The 17,926-nt window shown below is 51.9% G+C and overlaps 1 long non-coding RNA gene across 1 annotated transcript in view; it reads right to left on the bottom strand.

Moving 5' to 3' along the window:
- Positions 1 to 17,637, bottom strand: part of LOC133218815 (uncharacterized) — a 65,431-nt gene extending 47,794 nt beyond the window's left edge. The window contains exon 1 of the long non-coding RNA XR_009727267.1: positions 17,363 to 17,637. This is a non-coding gene — a long non-coding RNA (uncharacterized LOC133218815). The remainder of the gene's footprint in view (positions 1 to 17,362) is intronic.
- Positions 17,638 to 17,926: the final 289 nt, after the last annotated feature.

Genomic DNA, 17,926 nt, shown 5'->3' with positions numbered 1-17,926 from the left:
AAACACTGCAGTGCCTAATGCTATATTTGGGAGCAGTTTGTGCACTGCAGCTGCATCCCCACATGGAGGGGCTCCCCCTGTATCTGTTTCTGCCATATTCAGGGCAGAGCATCGCTGCTGCCAGCAGCTGGGTGCTCTGGTGTCCATCAGGGTGACAGTGGGGGTGCAGCTCCCACAGCTCAAGCTCTGCCTTCCAGAAAGAGCCCCTGTTTGCTCTCCTCCTCTTCTGCTCCCTGAGCTTGTAGGGTCTGGTGTGAGCAGAATGAGGAAGGGGCAGGTAAATGCCCACTCGTGCCCTCCGGAGTGTCACAGTGCAATCCCTACACTTCTTCCCCTGTAAAAGCTGTGAGGTGAAGGGGCTGGGGGGCTCCAGGTTACCTTGGTTGTGTTCTCCTTTATGCCCTTTGTCTACTTGGCACTGGGGAAGAGAATGCTGCCATGGGCCCTGCTCCCTCAACTTAACTTTACCATGCCTGCTGCAGGCAGCCCCTGCACCCATGGTCCTTGTGTAAGCTCTTCCTTCGGAAGCAGGGAGGCATGTGAGGATGCTCCAAGGGATGCAGAGGGAGCCCTATTCCCCCACGCAAGACCCAGGGCAGCCTAGACCAGGCATCCAGGGACCTTGGTTTGTGGGAGAGCATTGTGTGCTGGGGTCGCCTGCTCCTCCAGGCAATGGCTGGCTCTGTGGGGCTGCAAGGTGCTGCAGCATCTTCCCTCCCTGGATCCTGAATCTGGGAGCCACATCAGGGTGGCTGAAGCCTGCTTGAAAATAGCAGTTCATGCACACATAAGCCTCCTTCTTTCCCCCCAAAACCTGATATGGGGAACATGGTCCTCTGGAAAGTGTACCATTAGGAATAAGTGCCACTTGTGGGGAGTGGCAGAAAGTCCTGGGGCAGGTAGAGCTGCTCCTTTGTCCTGTTACCTGTGCTTTGACAGGGGGCTCCTGGATTCAGGGTAACCCATCACCAGAGACATCCCAGCCAAGGCAGTAGGTACTTGCCCAAAGTAACTCCTTCCCTCACTGAGCAGAAGCCACAGCTTAGTGTGTCTGCCCCCCTGGACTGAATTTGCCCTCATGGTCAGGTAATGCAAAGCATTGCTTCAGACTTACACAGCTCCATAAGAAACTTCCTGAAAAGCTCCTCATTTTAATTCCATCCAAAAATGAAGGGTTTTTTTTTATTCCCACCAGCTCTGATCCAGGCCTGAATCGTTTCCCCTGCGTTATCTGTGCCAGCACGACCGAGCAAGCTCTCCACAGGCAGCAAACGTGCCCATTGCCCCATGCCTGCCCCATGCCTCTCCTCAGCCCCAGCCTGGGCCAAGAACATCATGTACCTGCTAGTGGGTGGTGCGTTGTCCTTTTTCTTTCCCTTTTAAACGAGCGTGCTGGATTTATTGGGCAATGGAAAATTTCCATTCCAAATGACTCAAGTTACGCTGGAAACTGAAATATTTAAATATTTCTCAGCTGCCTTTTTACACAGTTCCCTCTTGTCCTTTCTCTCTGGGAGAGCTTTTAAACCCGCAGATGAGCTGCAGGGGACACTCATTGCCCTCCACTTCCCCAGACCACACAGTGCAGGCTCCTGGATGCTGAGCGCTGCAGCCAAGCACTTTGGATGCAATCACTTGCCCTAAAGTCAGACATTAGGCTTGTTAATGGTGGCAAGCGCCTCCTTAACAGCAATGCTGTGCGAGGGTAATCAGATCCACCGGGTCCAAATTCCTTCCCACCCAGATACCAGTTCAAGGAGGCAGCTGGTGCTGTGCCAGCATGAAGGAAAGTCCACGCATGAGGGTAGCTGGTGTGGGGCAGGACCCATCATTACTTAGTACAGTCCTTCTGCCCTCCTGCTCTGATTTGGATCATCCCTGGGCTCCCCTGATTTCACAGAGCCATTCAACAAAGCTGAGGTGATGTGTGGGGAAACTGTAGGCAGTACCCTGGTATCTGGTTTGAGCCTCATCCATCTTGAAATGCTTGCCTATAAATGGAGTTATTTCAGAGTAGGCGAAAAGCTCTCGCTCTTTACTCCACACGTGTTGTTACTTAGGCAGGGTGATTAACATGCAAATGCGACTCGCATCCAAATTAATTGCTAAGCAAGGGCATGCCCTGTGTCAGCAAGTCAGCCCAGCCCTGAGTAATGTGATTCCTGAAGGCAGTACGGCTGGGCACAAAGAGCAGCACGGGGTTGGTGTGACTCCCTACTGGCACAGCTTGGCTCAGCCCTGGTGATGGTGTTGAGTTGCTGCTCCCCTGAGATGTACCCCAACAGCAATTCCCTACCCTGCCATCAGTCCCAAACCCCACAGCATCCTCTGGGTGCAGCTGGGAAGGGGTGACCCTGGCAAGGATACCTGTTCTCCCACATGTCCTTGCAGCACAGCAGCCAGCCCTGCCTAGTAAGCAAGGTGATGGGGGGTGGGAAGTACATCCAGTGCCAGGAAGGACCTGGCCCCTGGCCCATACAGGTGCTCCCCACTCAAAGGAGTGGCAATAAAAAGCATGCTCCCTTGCTGCTGCTGGCAGAGAGATGGGTACCTCCTGTGGGCATGCTGGCGGGCCGCTGGTTGACACATCTCCCATCCCACAAGGCAGCTTTCCAGTACCTAAAGGGACCTACAGGAAAGCTGGAGAAGGATTTTTACAGGATCATGTAGTGACAGGACAAGGGGGAATGGTTTTAAATTAAGAGGATAGATTTAGATGAGAGATAAGGAAAAAGTTCTTCCCTGTGAGGGTGCTGAGGCGCTGGCACAGGGTGCCCAGAGAAGCTGTGGATGCCCCATCCCTGTCAGTGCCCAAGACCAGGTTGTACGGGGCTTGGAGCAACCTGGTCTAGTGGAAGGTGTCCCTGCCCGTGGCAGGGATTGAAACTGGATGAGCTTTAAGGTCCCTTCCAACCCAAACCACCGGGATTCCATGTGTCCCTATGGTATGACAGATGCTTGCAGCTGCAGACATGGGAACCGCAGATGATGAGCATGGTCCCATTGCAGCCAGGGGGTGAGGACAGTCTGTGCAGATGAGCCCAAAGCTTCTGGCCTTGCGCTGCTGTGACCAGTGCTTTGCCCTGTTTTCCCACAGCATAACTGGCAGCAACAAGCTGGGGTGAAGCTGAGTCACTGTGTCCAGAGCAGCGTACACAGAGCACAAGGGGCCATCTCCAATCTGTGCGCAGCGGGAGCGCTGCTGTGGCCGGATCCATGTGCTGGTTGGGGGCAGGAGCTGTGCCGCAGCAGGAGCAGTATCAGACCAGCGTGCTGCCTGTTGCAGTGCGGCTGGAGGCTTGGCTCTCAATGAGAGGTTAAGATAAGCCTGCCCTGCCCTTTGGCAGGGTTGGGTTTCCACTGTGAGAAACATCATCTCTGAACCGAAGCGTTGCTTTGCTGCAGCTCTGTGGGGTGATGGAGAGAGCAAGTCATGCCTATTCCACCTTCTCCATGCTCCCTTCCCAGCTCTAGCTTACCATTTTTCCCCCTCTGTCAATCACAACTATTTGTAAATCACTTCTATCATTTTCATATTTAATATTACTTCTTAAAGCACTAAAGAGAAGATGACAGACCTTGCTCTGCATCTTAAATATAATGGAAACCTCGAGATATCTGTGCAGTTGGCTGCACTGGGCAGCACTGACAAGCACTCACAGTTGTAGTCATTCCAGTAAAGCTCCAGAGCTTGGAGCTATGTGATTATGAAAACACCACATTTTCATTTAAAAATAATAAAGTTTTTTTCCAAGCCTGGGGGATGGTGGTGGGGGGGGGAAGTGTGAAAAACGAGCCTCAAGCTTCACTAAGTACCAAATACAAATCCTACAGATTCCTTTATAAAGCATGCTTGGGTTTGTTTTTAGCCATCTTCATGACACTTGAAAGTCTCACATATGATTTTGTTTTACTATGATTGTTATTACTCCCCTTCCTCCCCTTTCCCGCAAGCTGAGGAGCTGGCAGGAAAAAGGCAGCCATTAATTCAGCCATCAAATGGTTCTGAAAATACAACCTGTGGCAACGTAGCTGAGACGGGTGGTGGTGCAGGGCTGGCTGTGTACATAGCCAGGGAGGAGCCTTCTATATTTAAAGGCTAATATGGTGGTTAGAGCAGAAAATAAGACAAGTGAGTCTGCTAATTAGGAACTGAAAGCCTCAGTCCCTGCAGCCCTGGTACACATCGTGCTTTCTTCCAGCCTTTGGCTTCATCTCCACCCTGTTTATTTCACCTTTCTTGTTCGTCTGGTATGTAATTATGATGTCTTGGAGCAAAGGATTTCTTGTCAACTGCAATGTCTTTTCCTACTCTTCAGGCCCCTAGGCCTGAAGATTATAGGGCTCTGTGAGCCCCATAATACACAGCAATGGCTTTTCCAAGTGCTTGCTGTTAGATGAGATGCCTTTGACCTCAGGATGCCATTTAATAGCAAAGGCTCATCTGGTGCTGGTGTTAGCAACCAGAAGATGAGGTTTCTTTGAGGTATCGACTTCCCAAATGTTCCCGTTCCCAGTGTCATAGCAATGTTCTGCTTGAGCAGCCTTGGAAAGAAAAAGAAAAGCTCAAAAACCATTTGACCTTCAAGATTTCAAAACCAATGAGTTTTGCAATTTGTGGCTCCGTGTGGGACTAAAGGCGTCATACCAAAACTTGGGAGAGCAAGCGCTGCTGTGTTGTTTTTGGCTTGGTATCCGAAGCAGGAAGTGCCCAAGGTCTCTGGAAGCCAGTTTCCACAAATCCAGCCTAATTTTGGCAAATCCAGACGGCTTGGAAACGACAGCTAGCTCTTGCATGACCTCCATCACGTGGCAGCGGGAGGGTGGGAAGAAGTCTGGTTCCAGGGTATTTGAGGGTTTCCTCATCGCTGAGAAGCAGCCTGAGCTTTACAGAACAAACGCTGCACGCTTCTATCCCAGCTGCTCAGAGATGTTAAGCCTCGGGCTCCACATGCTTGGATTCCTCTGTGTCCCTCGCAAGCCCTCTGTAAGGTGATGGTGTTTCTCCATGTCAGGTATTACCAGTTGATCTTACCCAGCTCTCAGAAAGGGTTTTTCCTGTAGGCTAGCAAGGGCTGTTTGCCTGCTCTGGTGAGACAGGGAAAGGCTGTTTTGGGCCCATCCAGCAGAAACAAAGGTTAGAGCGTGGATATTCTCAGAGAACAGGGTGGGAGGGGGTATCTCCTCATCACACGCGCACTGCAGGGTTCCCAAAGGCTGCAATGGACTATCAAACCCACTGTTTCCCTGGGGTGGTGATGATCTGTACCACACTTGTGTCAGCTGCTTTATGTTGATCCACAGCTGAGAAACCATCCTGCAGCAATCAGGTGGTTTTCCAATCAGAGCTCCATTACACTTAATACCAGCTATCTGTAAGGCTCTCTGCTCCACCTGCAGCCTTAAGATATCTCTTCTCCTTAATAATTCAGTGCTTTTAGATACGCACAGTAAAGATCCGGCCCCTTTCAGTGGGGACTTTGCCTCCCATGCAGCAAGCAGAAGTCTCTTGGTGTGATAATGCTGCCCTTTCCCTCTGGGATGGGCTTGCCTCAGCAGATACCAGAGGCAGCAATGCAGCTTTCCCCTCACAGCTGGAAAGCTGCAATCCCCACCTAAACCTCTCTGAAAAAGCCAGTTTTAACAAAGCTGTAACCCTCCAGATTCACTCTCCTGCTGTGATTGCTGGTGAAACCCAATGTGGGGTGTTCTGGGGCTTCCCAACAGCCACTGATGTGGGGCTGCCCTATCAGCCCCTTGGCAGCTTCTTATGGCTGATGGTGCTGAGCCGATTTATCATCCATGGTTCCCTGTGTCCTGTGACTGCTCCCAGCTGTGCCAGTGCCCGGAGTGAAAGAGCCTGTTGTTCCCCACGAGGGGTATAGTCTTACCAGGTATATCATGTCCTCACTAAGGGAGGGCTGCTTATCTCCTAACCTGCAGTGTGCCCTTGGGTATGTCTCCATACAGCTATACTGGAGTCTGGATGTTCGGAGCATGGGGGTGCGTATACACACACACATGCTCTGTCCTTGCAAGCGGCTGTGGGCTTCTGCCCTGAAACAGTCATCTGAGGAAATGTAGATAGCAAGAAACCAGTGGAAGGCACATGGGATGGTTAAGAGAAAGAAAAGGAGTGAAAACTTTAACCTTTCCTTCCTCCAAGGACAGTGAAGATGCCCTCTCTTGTTGCTGTACCTGAGAGCACTCGTAGCTGCAGACAAACCTCTCTTAACCTCTAGTCATGGCTGTACTGACTCTTTTAAATATCTTTTACATTACCTGATAGTCAGTGTGAGGAAAAGCCAGAAATAAGCTGAAAATCCAAGCTGCCCACCAGCTGATGTGTCCGGTGTGAGCAGGAGCTTGGGACAGGGCTCCTCTCTGCTGGAAGGAGGGGAGCTGCAAGGCTCTCCATGTGGCTTTGCTGCTTTTACTGAATCCCCAGGAGCATCACGGATGATGCTGAAAAAAAAGAAGCAACCACCCTTAAGTTAGTGTGCCAGATGAAGGAAAAAGGCCAAACCCAGCAGGATTTGCCCTTCGTGATGGTGGGGCTTGCAGACAGGCACCCCTGCAGGGAGGGTGGGATGCAGCAGCCAAGGATGTGGATTACATCTTGTGGTACCCAAGCACAGGAGCTGGCTGCTCCTGGGTGAGCTGGCCCCAGCTGCAGGGGACAAGGCAGGGAGGTGGATGGCTGGCGTGCACCAGTACCTGAGTCCGGTACCACCCAGCACCGTGGCCCCTTTGAAGGGCATCACAGGGAGTCTCACCAGCCCTCCCAGCTGCCCGGGTTTTGGCTGTGTTGCGACTGCTGCTGCAGTAGTTTTCCATCAGAGATTGTGTGCGAGGCTGGGGATTTTCCAGCAAGTGAGACAGAAACGCTGACATCTTCCAGGACCCCTCCAAGTCATCAGCTTGTACGGTGAGTCATGTTTATCTTGTTTTGAGGGCTGTGGCTGCCTCTCTGCCTCTTCCTCTCTCCCCACCCCTGCACCTCATGCTGGTACAACCACTGCCTTGCCTCCCTGCACATGTGAACGATACCAGCATTGCCTTGGGGTGGCTCTGACCACTCCTGTGGCATGTGCCATGTGGGAGGCGAGAGCCAGCCTGCTCCATCCCTCCTCCCAGCTACATCTCTCTGCATCGTCTAATTTGGCCCATCATGGTCCTCTGCACTCTTCAAGTTGCCCCAGCTCCCCTGCCCTAAGCTAGTGCTTTTGGATGCTTAGTCCTGCCATGCTTTCGTTGCAGCATCCTTCCTCCTCTTCAATCCCCCCTGCCCCACCACGCTTGCAGGCAAGGCAAGGAAGTCCCCCGCTGCAGGGGTCAATTCAGCTGCTGCATGATGTGATGTCCAGCATCGTTGTGTGTGGGACAAAGTTTTAACCGAGGCTCTGTGGAGGTGTTTACAAGCTGGGTCATGCAGTCCTAGCCCTTTCTCTGCGAGGGAGGGATGTAATAGTACTCCTATTTTAAATTACCTTAATTGCTCGCCCCACATTTTTCTGAAACGAAAGTATTTTTGCCTTGTGTTTGCCTTTTCCCACCCCCTGCAGCCCTCCCCTTTTGGCTGAGCTCTGGTTCACATCTGTGCCCCCCATTAGCCTCAGAGAGGTGGCCGCCTCAGGACACCCTCACTCCTTCTTGTCTCAGAGGGTGAAGGAGAGCTGGGCTCTTCTCCAGTTTGGTGGCTCCAGGGCACCCAGTCATTATCTTAATGAACAGGCTTATCTCAGGATCTTTTCCATGAGAGCAGCACATAGGCAGCAGGAAGGTGAACTGTCCCCTAGGCCTTTTCCATAGCCCTTTCGCTTCCCTATGCATTCTGCCTCCTCCCCACCATCCCTGGGACTCAGCTCCCGGTTATCCAGTTATATTCCAGTCAACTTGGGTTAACGTGGCTTGGATGCACGTGTCTGTCCCGTTTACCACGACAAAAAGAGCCAGTGGAGGGAGGTGTACAAAAGCAAGCAGAGATGCAGGCAGATGTAGGGAGGGGGACAGAGCGTAACCAAGCAGTATGCGCGTAGATGCGCCTGTAGCACTAGGCAACCCGAGCAGGCGTGTGCCACAGCTCCTGTTCCCAAGGGAAGGGGAGAGCGGCTGGATGAGTCCAGCCTCCTCCCTGCTCGCTGGCTGGATGCAGAGCATAGACAGTGGCTGCTTTCAGCGCCGGGACCCACCCGGAGCAGTTGTGCTCATTTATAGACAGTTTCCTGCCCTTGGCTGCCTTACAAAACCTCACAGCGAAAATCACCGTGAAAGAAGTTGTTTGAATGTCGGATGCTGACCTGCACAAGCCCAAACCCGACGGCCCAGAAATGTGGGCTCATTAATGCCTCCTCGCATAATGAGGAGAGGAAGTAAAATCCTTACTTGGTCAGGACATTTTGAGGCTGTCTCCGGGCTGGAATACTTGCTTGGCAGCTCCAGCTTCTTGCTATAGGCTTGACCCAACTAATCCTTTTCTTCTTGGCTCCTTGATCTCTCTGACCCCCCTCTCCCCCTAAGAAGGAGAATGCTAAAGTCCCAGTCTTCAACAGGAAGGTTTATGGAGCCCTCTTGTAACAGGAGCTCCAGAGCAAGTGCCAATGGGGCTGCCCTGCCCAGAGCTCACCTCACCTCCTCTCACTGCTCTGGAACTGAGGATGGGAAACCAAGTCCCCATCACTCACTCTGAGCCACCAAGGTCTGCTCATGGTCACTTCCTGGAGACAATGGCTTTATTCCTTGGACCAGTGGATGGCTTTTGGCGCGGGAGCCAAATCAGTGAATGGAAACATCCTCCCTGCAAGCCGCAGTGACATCCTGCTATTGTTGGCACCCCTTGGCAAGTTTGTTCAGCTGCTTTGTACCAGTTGACATCTCCGGACTTTCATCAGTGCATCGTATCACCATAAGGCACATGGGTTTCCTGACCTAGTGCCCAAGGAAAGCCCTCTTCTCCTGTTTACGGTCAGGATGCAAAAGTAAAGGAAGTTGAAATGCTACTCAGGAATCCACTCCAGGCTTTAATCACTACTGTCACTGCTGGAAGACATGGGGAATGTTGAAAAATAATCACGGTGCTGTGTAATAGGATGCAGATGTTCAGGTTGCGATCTATCCAGACACTGTGACCTCCTGGCTACTGGAAGACAAGCCCTAATCAAAACTCTTGGAGTATAAAAAGCTGCTCCCACAAGCCTCCAAGAAACCTGGATGAGCTTTGTGTGTGATTAGTAGATGCACAGCAGCTCTCACCGGGATCCTGGCTGGGGTAGGACATATCTGTTGACAGCATGGGAGAGCCATGGTGGCATCTCCTTGTGGCACAGCTGCCTGTGGGGACAGGGGTGAATTGCTGCCCAATGATGGGGTTCATCCCCAATCTCAGCAGCAAACATGCACTGATGCTATATAGGGGATATAGGCGAATCTCTTTGCTTGCTGCTGAGGCACCCTAGTTGCAAATAAAGGGGTGCAGGTGACTTTCCCACTCCTTTTTTCCCCCTGCAGCCCACCTATGGGCACAGCACAGAGCAGCCTGGGTTAACCATGGCTGGAGCTGTTTGCAAAGGCCCCTGGCAAGACAAAAAAGTTAAAGGTATGAGTGTTTTGTAAGCTGTAGTGCATTAAGGTACATACACACACATGTATCCACACGATACACATGCACCCACACTTCCCTGTGGAGGGGTGCAGGTTGATGATGCTCTTTTCTTTCTGTGCACAGTGGCCATGTTTGTCCTGTGCTGTTCTGCCCCACGCTGGTGCCAGCTGACTGGGAGTTGCCAGGGCAGTGTTGGGAAAAGCAGAGGAGGAAACTGCCTTCTCCGACAGACCATCACAGTCCTGCCATGCTCCTGGGAGGCAAAATAGAGCAGACCTCTTTGAGCTGCTACAGTGAGCCTTCCTGCGGCTACCAGAGAGCTGGGGTGGGGAGAAAAGGTCCAGACAGTGCCACTGCAGCTGGCTGTGCTACCCATCCTGGCTTCCTCCTCTCTCCTCCTTGGCACTCCCAGCAGCATCTACACTAGCCATCTCAGCTGGGGCTGCACTGCACGCCATGGAGGAAGAGGAGGCAGGGAGAGGAGGGGATGAGGATTCCATTCTGCATCCTCCCGTGGTACCCAGGCTCCCAGTAATGACTAATGCACTGTCCAAAAATACCAGCCAAGCAGCACAGACTCTCCTCCCTCCAGACATCATGGGCGCAGACACTGATGGCAAATCCCAAAATAGCAAAGTTAGATAAATACAGAGAAAAGAGTTTACAAATTTCCAAGAGGGTGACAAACAGCAGTGCTCACTAAGGGCCAGAGCTGGTTTTAATCCAAGAGGCTTTTTCCTTCTGCAGATGCTTTCCCCACACAGAATAAAAGATAATTTACTTTTAAAGCAAAACGACCTGAAATTTGAAGACTGACTCACAGAAAGTGATGCTGGGGACTGGGCTACAGCAGAGAGAAAATCTGTGGCAAATACATGCATGTAAGACAGAGAACAGCCAAAGCCTCAAGTTTTCTCCTTCAGAGCTCCATCACTTTCTGCCTGCTGAAAGCTTGAGTGAGTAGCTATTAGGCAGCACATAGGTAAGAAACTTTGTAGTCTAACTGGAGCAGGGAAGCAAGATGCCTGGTTTTTCTTCCAGCTCTGCTGAAAGCTTTCTGCGTGAGCTGGATAAATCACCTTGTTTTGACGTACCTGTGTGGATACAGATCATGGTACCAACTTCACCGGAGTCAGTGAGCCATGTTCACCTGCCATTTAAAGTCAGCAGCACCTGGAAAACCTTCACACGCTGCAAATAGACTGTTTTTTATATCAGTGTTGTTGGTCATATCTCATCCTCATGCTGTACTTGATGAGGATGAAACGCACGGCCCTGGGGATGCATCATCCTCTGTGTCAGATCACTCAGAAGGCACACGGATGAGGGAGGCACGGGCCGGATTCCATCCTCATTTTGCTCTCAAATAGGCACAGTGTGCTTGCAAACAGTGCAGTGGAGAAGGCAAAACTCCTTCCCAAGCTCCTGTGCTTTCTGTGGCAGGGGCACTAGGACAACCAGCTGCTGCATGGGGACGCTGAGCTGTGGCTTGGCTTTCAAACCAGACCAGGCACACTGGGTGTAACGGAGACCCTGCCGGTGCCCCTTGCTGAAAGGAGCATTGTTATTCCACGGAAATGACCTTTGGAGCCCAAGTGTCTTTATTTAAAATGAAACAAAACCAACCCTAACCGCTCTTTAGGCAAAAACAAATTAGCTGTTATTGCTGCACAGCTCTGGATACGCTGCGGTCGTGTTCCACGCTTCTCTCTGTGACAGGTCGGTCAATACATGGTGCTGCCTTAACTCATTGCTACCCCGCTCCCACGCAGGTGAGAATGGCAGGAAAAGCTGCAGGTCTCCTCCCGCGCCTCATATTCAATTTCCCCTGGGTTAAACAACCACAAAAAGAGGAAAGCAGTTGTGTTGGTTTAAAACTGTCGAGCAGGAAGCAGAAAACCATTGCGAGTCTGAAGTATATTATTTTACATTTAAAAAACCCCACCGTTGTGGGGGTTTTTAAAACCCCACTTAGGGCTCTCTTCTTTCTTCTTTCCCTCCAGTGAGTTGATGGCTCTTTTCAAGCATCTCCTTTTGCTGCCACTCCAGCGGAAGGTCGCAAGAGCTCTGCTTCATCTGCCTCTTGGCTGGGCGGTGAGCTGTAAAAGCAAATTTGGAATGAAGTTGCTCTGGCTGCACTGCTTATTTGCTTTCTTTTTAGAGTATCTAACCCTTTACTTGTACCTTTATGTCCAGTGACAGCGAGGTACATAGAGTTTCCCAGACAAGCTTTGCGGTAGCAGAAAAAGGTGTGTGTTCCTATTCCTTCTCTGCCTCCCTCCTCTTGTACAGCCGCAGCCAAACGCGGTTGGTGTTAAAAGTTTGTGACCCTTGCATGGTACTTTTTGAGCTTTTCCAAGCCAAACCCAGAGACTTTGTTTCCAAACCAACTTTAGTTTTCCAGTGGGGGCTGGATAATGACAGTGCAGAGGAGGACACTAGAACCACAGCTTGTGCTCAGAATTGCATGTGTCTGAAGCATCCCTCGCCTGGGAAAATCCCAGAAGCCTGCTGAAGGATGCCTTGCCTTCAGGATGTTGGTATTTGAGTGGATCTTTTAGGAGGCAGAAAGAGGCTGCCTCCTTAGGAGAGAAGGGCTGATCTGGAGAGGGGGCTCTGGTGTGATCATGAAGCCACAATGGCAAGCACAAAGCACCACCAGACACCTTGTCCCAGTGCTGGAGAGCAAAGCTTCCTGCACCTTGGAGGAAATTTCCATGAATGCTACCAGCATCCACCCTTCGGGGTTTTGGGCCCCTGGGGGTGCAACTTGAAGGGATGCTATGCAGAGGGGCATGCAGCTCCTTTCTGCACCAGCCCATGTGCAAGCCTCTGTCTGTGGCAAGAGACTTCCCAGCCCAGGGCAGACATGCTGTCTCCTCTCAATAATTGCAGCCTTGTGCAGGGCTCATGTGGCCCAGAGTGGGAGCTGGCTCCTTCCCCTCCATCGCATTGTCTCTTCCCACAGCCTGGCTCCCACGGGGCTCACAGTTTTTCCTCTCCAGCTCCCAGCCCAGCTCTGCCTTGCTGGCTGTCTTGTCCCTCACATCTCAGTGCAGTCTCCTTTCCTTTCCCTCTCCATTCAGATTTCCCCTTCTTTAGCCCCCACCTTAGTGTTCTCCCTACACTGTCTTTTGCACAGAAGTCCAAAATGTAATGGGGAGATGCAGAGGTGGGCTGCCCATTCTGGAAGCTTGTCCATTCCTTTCACCTTGTCATCTATGCTGCTGGGCTGCAAAGATCCCGACTGTGCCTGCCTGGTGGGGATGACAGGCCCCAGATCCTGGCCACACAATAGCAGCACTGTGCTGGAGAAAGGAGCTCTGTCCGGCTGCTACCACACTCTGCATCCGCTGAGCATGTGGGAGGGGAAGGCTGCTCCTCTACTCTCCTGCACGCTGATTGCTGGATAACATCAGGGAGAGGACGGAGGGATCAATGCCCAAGACCAGCATCACCTCTTTCCCCTGTGCATTGCAAAGGCAGGTACCACTTTCCAGGGATAAGGGTGACTTTGGAGTTACCAGGCTGGCAGAGCTTGGACCTTTGCTCTGCTACAGGTTCCCAGGGGAATTTTGTGCCCAGTATCTTGTGCCATGCTGGTGCATCGTGAACCCTACAAGCCAGGTACACAGCTGGGTCCCTGCAGCTCCACACTGAAGGTATGGGGAAGGAGCCCAGGCATCCCAGCCCTGGACCACTACCACGCAAAGGGCTATGAGATGCACCAGACTGGGGGTCTCTGAGGCAGCCCTATGCTGTGCAGTTTGAGAAGACCCACAGACTCTCCCCATGTCCTTTGCCATCAGCAGCACAGCTCCACTGATGGGGGTCATCAGACAGACCTTCTGATCCTGGCTCAGCATCTGGCATCACTGCTGGGCTGGTGTAAAAGGTGGCTTTCTTGGCCTTCTCCTCATCCATTAGCATCTCACAAAGCCATAATGTACCATAAAGGAGTAAATGCCGCATCAAAATAACATTGCTGCCACTTGCAAAGCTGTGGCTGCACCCAAGGCTCCCAAAGAGAGAAGCAGGAGGGAGGCTCCTCTTGCTGGGAGAGCTGCCAATAGCAATGGCAGAGCTGGATGGGCAGTAGGGGCTAGCTGTTTTGCTCCATGGCCTTGCAGCAGCCCTGGGAGGGGTGGGAATTGGGAGCAATGTGGGGGTTTGCCCTCATGTAGGCATTCCCAGCCGTGTGTCCCACCTAGAGAAAGGAAAGGCAGCTCTTTTCAGGCTGATCAGTGTGTTACCTGCCATTATCAAAGGGGAAAAAAATCACAGCTTCCTTCTAAAGCGTAATTCATGCTGGGGCAGAGGCAACCTTGGAAAGAGATGTTCCCATCAGGTCTATAAACCCCCTTTCAAACCCTGACTTGGAAAACACTCAGATTCCTCTTCCTTCCTCCAAGGATTTCACTGTAAAAATCATTTGCAGAGCTCACTGCTTCACAGCTTGGGGCTGTAACACAGTATGGGAGGTTTTGGTTCACAGGGATTGATGCTGCACTTTGGTAAGCTGGGGCCCTTCCTAACCACTGGCCCTCTTGCTCTAGCTTGGCCAGGGAGGCAGTGGGTTGGTTTGATGGCACCCAACAGAAGATAAGCTGCTTGGTTATTGTAGGGCAGCTCGAGATCCTGCTGATGACTGACCTGTAGGTGCAGCTTTATTATTGCAGGTTTGCTCTTGAGCTCCTCTGTGTGTAACCGTGATGGTCTGGTGATGGCTGAATCACTGATACTGATCTCCCACATCTTCCTCTTTCCTTTTCCTGAAGGCCACTGCAAGAATCTTTTGTAGAAGGAGGAAACACAAAGGGATCTGCAAGCCCACAGCAAGGAATGAAGGGCCTGCTTGGGTTTCCCTGCATGCCTCAACCCCTTCCATGCATACGTGTGCACATGCATGCCATGGGCACCATCCCTGTTAAAAAGCCTCCTCTCTAAGTTTTGCTTTAGCTCTTAGAGAAAGAGAACATCTCCCTCACTTCAATTCATGCATTGAACTGAAACTGTGTCTTCCTGTTTCTGCCCTGTAGGGGTTAAACCCCAGGGTTCAAACTTAAACAGGAGAGATTTAGGTTTGATAGAAGGAAGAAATTATTTACTATGAGGGTCGTGAGGCGCTGGCACAGGGTGCCCAGGGAAGCTATGGCTGCCCCATCCCTGGCAGTGTTCAAGGCCAGGTTGGACAGGACTTGGAGCAACCTGCTCTAGTGGAAGGTGTCCCTGCCCGTGGCAGGGAATTGAATGATTTTTAAGGTCATTTCCACCCAGAGCATTCTATGATTCTATGATTAGAAGACTGGGCTGGGGTTTAAGGACCAGGAGGAAGCAAGGGGGGTCCCAGTTGTTCTGTCCCACCCACGGGGATTGTGGTGGAGCCACCTCCTCGCTGGCATGCAGGGAAGCTTGCTCCTGCAGGGCAAGTATGGTTTATGCTTATACTATATACATGACTTATATACAGAGCCAGTCCTTCCTTCATCCTCATCAAAACAGGTCCAAATCCAGCTAGCTTCCTGGCAGCAGAGCTAGGAAGGGGCTGCACAACCACCAGGCTGCGAGCCAGTCACTTTGTGACGGCAGGACGCCTGCAAAGCCTGGTTCCACAGCTCCAGCAAGCCCTCCGTCTGGGATAAAACCCCTGAAACAATGGCCCCGCTTCCCAGCAGCCAGCGATCCAAAGGATGCCGCGTGCTGAGGCAGTCAAACATGCGAGGATTAATGACAGCCAGAGGAAACTGCTCTCCGCCCGCACCGGTGTGGGATTCAGCAATACAATAGCCAGAAGGAGCACGGATGCTCCTCAGCTTTTTCTCAGGGCCTAGGGTAAATAATCCCCTTCGATGGGAGCCGTATGGATTCCCGTAAAGCTGAATAGCAAAAGCAGTTTCCCAGGCTTATGGTTAATAATCATTGTTTCCCAAGCCACATAATTATTATTGTGACTGTCAGGAACCTGGGGGAGAGAGCACAGGCACCACATTTTCCCAATCAGAACAATTTAATTCTACTTAAAAGGAGCCAGCTGTGAAACAGTAAGTGCACCCTGACCCTCAGGAGAGGAAGATGGTTGGTGTCCGTGTCCTTGTGGACCCACCACCCCCTGCACTAGGGAGGACTTGGAGCTAAGAGCATGTGACAGAAACCACAGCTCCACATCTCATGGAATTAGTCTCTGGGTCTCAGATACCACAAAAATGCTTTGGAAACTGCTGCAGGATAGAGTGGAGCAGGGAGGGAGGAAGGAATGTGCTCAATCCAGCAGGGAAAAGCAAGGCAGCTTCTGTACAAGGGCTGGGAAGAAGCATGGTACAAGGCCTTCTGCAGCCAAGGTGAAAGTGTTTTGCATGGCTCAGGCAGGAGAAAGCAGCAAGCAGCTGATGGGCATGCGTTCGTTCATTCACAGGTGAGCTGGCAGTGCTGGAAGCCAAGTCTTTCTCGATGGGGATGGGAAGCTATGGAGAGCTGGGAACTGCAGGGCTTTTAAGTGGGGGGGAAAGGAGGACAGGCACCCCAGAAGCTCCCACAAGGGTAGATGGTGCAGAGCACCGGTTAGATCATGCTTCTAGATTAACAGCAAAATAATTTGCATGGCGGGAGGAAAACGATGCTGCAGGCAAACTCCTGCCTCGACAGGTCGGAGCAGTCACCCAGGCAGCAGGGGTGGGACCAGCCTCAGATACCACCCGAAGGAGACAGGGCAGCTTGAGCCTGCACGGTCCCACCGCACAGCAGTGCGCATGCCAGCGAGCCCGAGCCCATGCAAAGGGGTGGGATGCATGCCCTGTTCCTCACACATGCCAGAGCCAGCCAAGCCCTGCCCTTGGCAGCAGCAGCAGGGCTCTGGCTGATGGAGGAGCCACACAAACGTGGCATGGCATGTTTGCTGGTCCAAAGCGTGGTGAGGTTTGTTGGCTGCGCATCACCGAGCACCTTCCTTGCTTTGCTTGGGGGTTCCCTGTGTTTGCACGCTCCCCACACTGGGGTGGTACTGTGAGAGAGAAGATATGGTACAGTTCAGTGAACACTTGGCCAACTTGACAACTTTGGAGAACAAAAGGTGATGCTTGAAACAGGGTGAACAGGGTCTGTGTGGGTCTCCTGTTTTCAGACTCGGACAGTCTGGGTTGCCTCACTTATCAGCAGTGCCCTCACCTTGTTGTCCAGATCTGTCCATGCTTCATGGAAGAGATGGTTTGGGAGAACAACACCTGGGAGTGAGACAGTCACTCACCGGATTCGTCCATCTCGTCTCTCCCAGGCTCCTAGGTAGAACTATGGGGTGATAGCCCCAGGGATTGGAGCCTCCCATCTCTATCACCTTTCACATCCCCCTGCCAAAAGGGTTTCACCTCAGGGATGTTATGTAAATGCTTTCCAGTGCCAGCACCCAATTTTGGCTGCTCAGGTTACAGGAAGATTGCAAGAGCTATTTGGAATAAAGGAGTAGCATTTAAAGGGGTACAGCAGCCGCAGCACATAGGGTCTACTGGCAGCAGCACAGCTGCAGCATCTCCCAGCTAAAGGCAAAGACTGAGATGTGCTGGGCTTGCAGAAGAATCCATGCTCGTGGAGAGTCAGAGCAAGATCACCCCTTACAAGAGAGACACTGAGGTGCTGGAGTGGGGGCAGAGAAGGGCACTGGAGCTGGTGAAGGGCCTGGAGCACAAGTGTGATGGGGAACGGCTGAGGGACCTGGGGGGTTTAGTCTGGAGACTAAGGCTCAGGGGGGACCTTATCACTCTCTACAGTTACCTGGCAGGAGGATGGAGTGAGGTGGGGTCGGTCTCTTCTCCCAAGGAACAAGTGATAGAACAAGAGGAAACAGCCTCAAGCTGCACCAGGGGAGGTTTAGATGGAGATGAGGAACAATTCCTTCCCCAAAGGGTGCTCAGGCATTGGAACAGGCTGCCCAGGGCAGTGCTGGAGTCACCATTCTTGGAAGTGCTCACACACCGTGTATATGAGGCCCTCGGTGCCAGGGGTTAGCGGTGTCCTTGGCAGTGCTGGGAACAGTTGGACTTGATGGTCTTAAAGGTCTTTTCCAGCCCAGCTGATTCTATGATTCTATGATAAGATCAGGAAAGGTTATTGAGCAGGTTTGAGGTGCAGGGAATGGGGGCGGTGACTTGCTTGAGGTTACACACAGCAGTAGGGTGTGAACACAGTCTCCTCCCTTATGTTAGGACTGTGTGCTCTTTGCCTGCAGTCTGGTTTCATCCCATGGTGACTGTTCTCAGAGCCATGTTATATGGAGGGAAGAAATGTTTCTGCTTCCAGGCCTAAGTAAAGGGCTCTCCAGCTCCAAGACGTTTCTTG

The sequence above is a fragment of the Neopsephotus bourkii genome, unplaced genomic scaffold (genome assembly GCF_033783945.1).
Source record: "Neopsephotus bourkii isolate Nb327-2 ecotype Australia unplaced genomic scaffold, CSIRO-AGI_Nbou_v1 NB_1287, whole genome shotgun sequence".
NCBI lineage: Eukaryota > Metazoa > Chordata > Aves > Psittaciformes > Psittacidae > Neopsephotus > Neopsephotus bourkii.
Note: the sequence above shows the minus strand (reverse complement) of the source record. Positions and strands in the feature narration are given on the sequence as shown.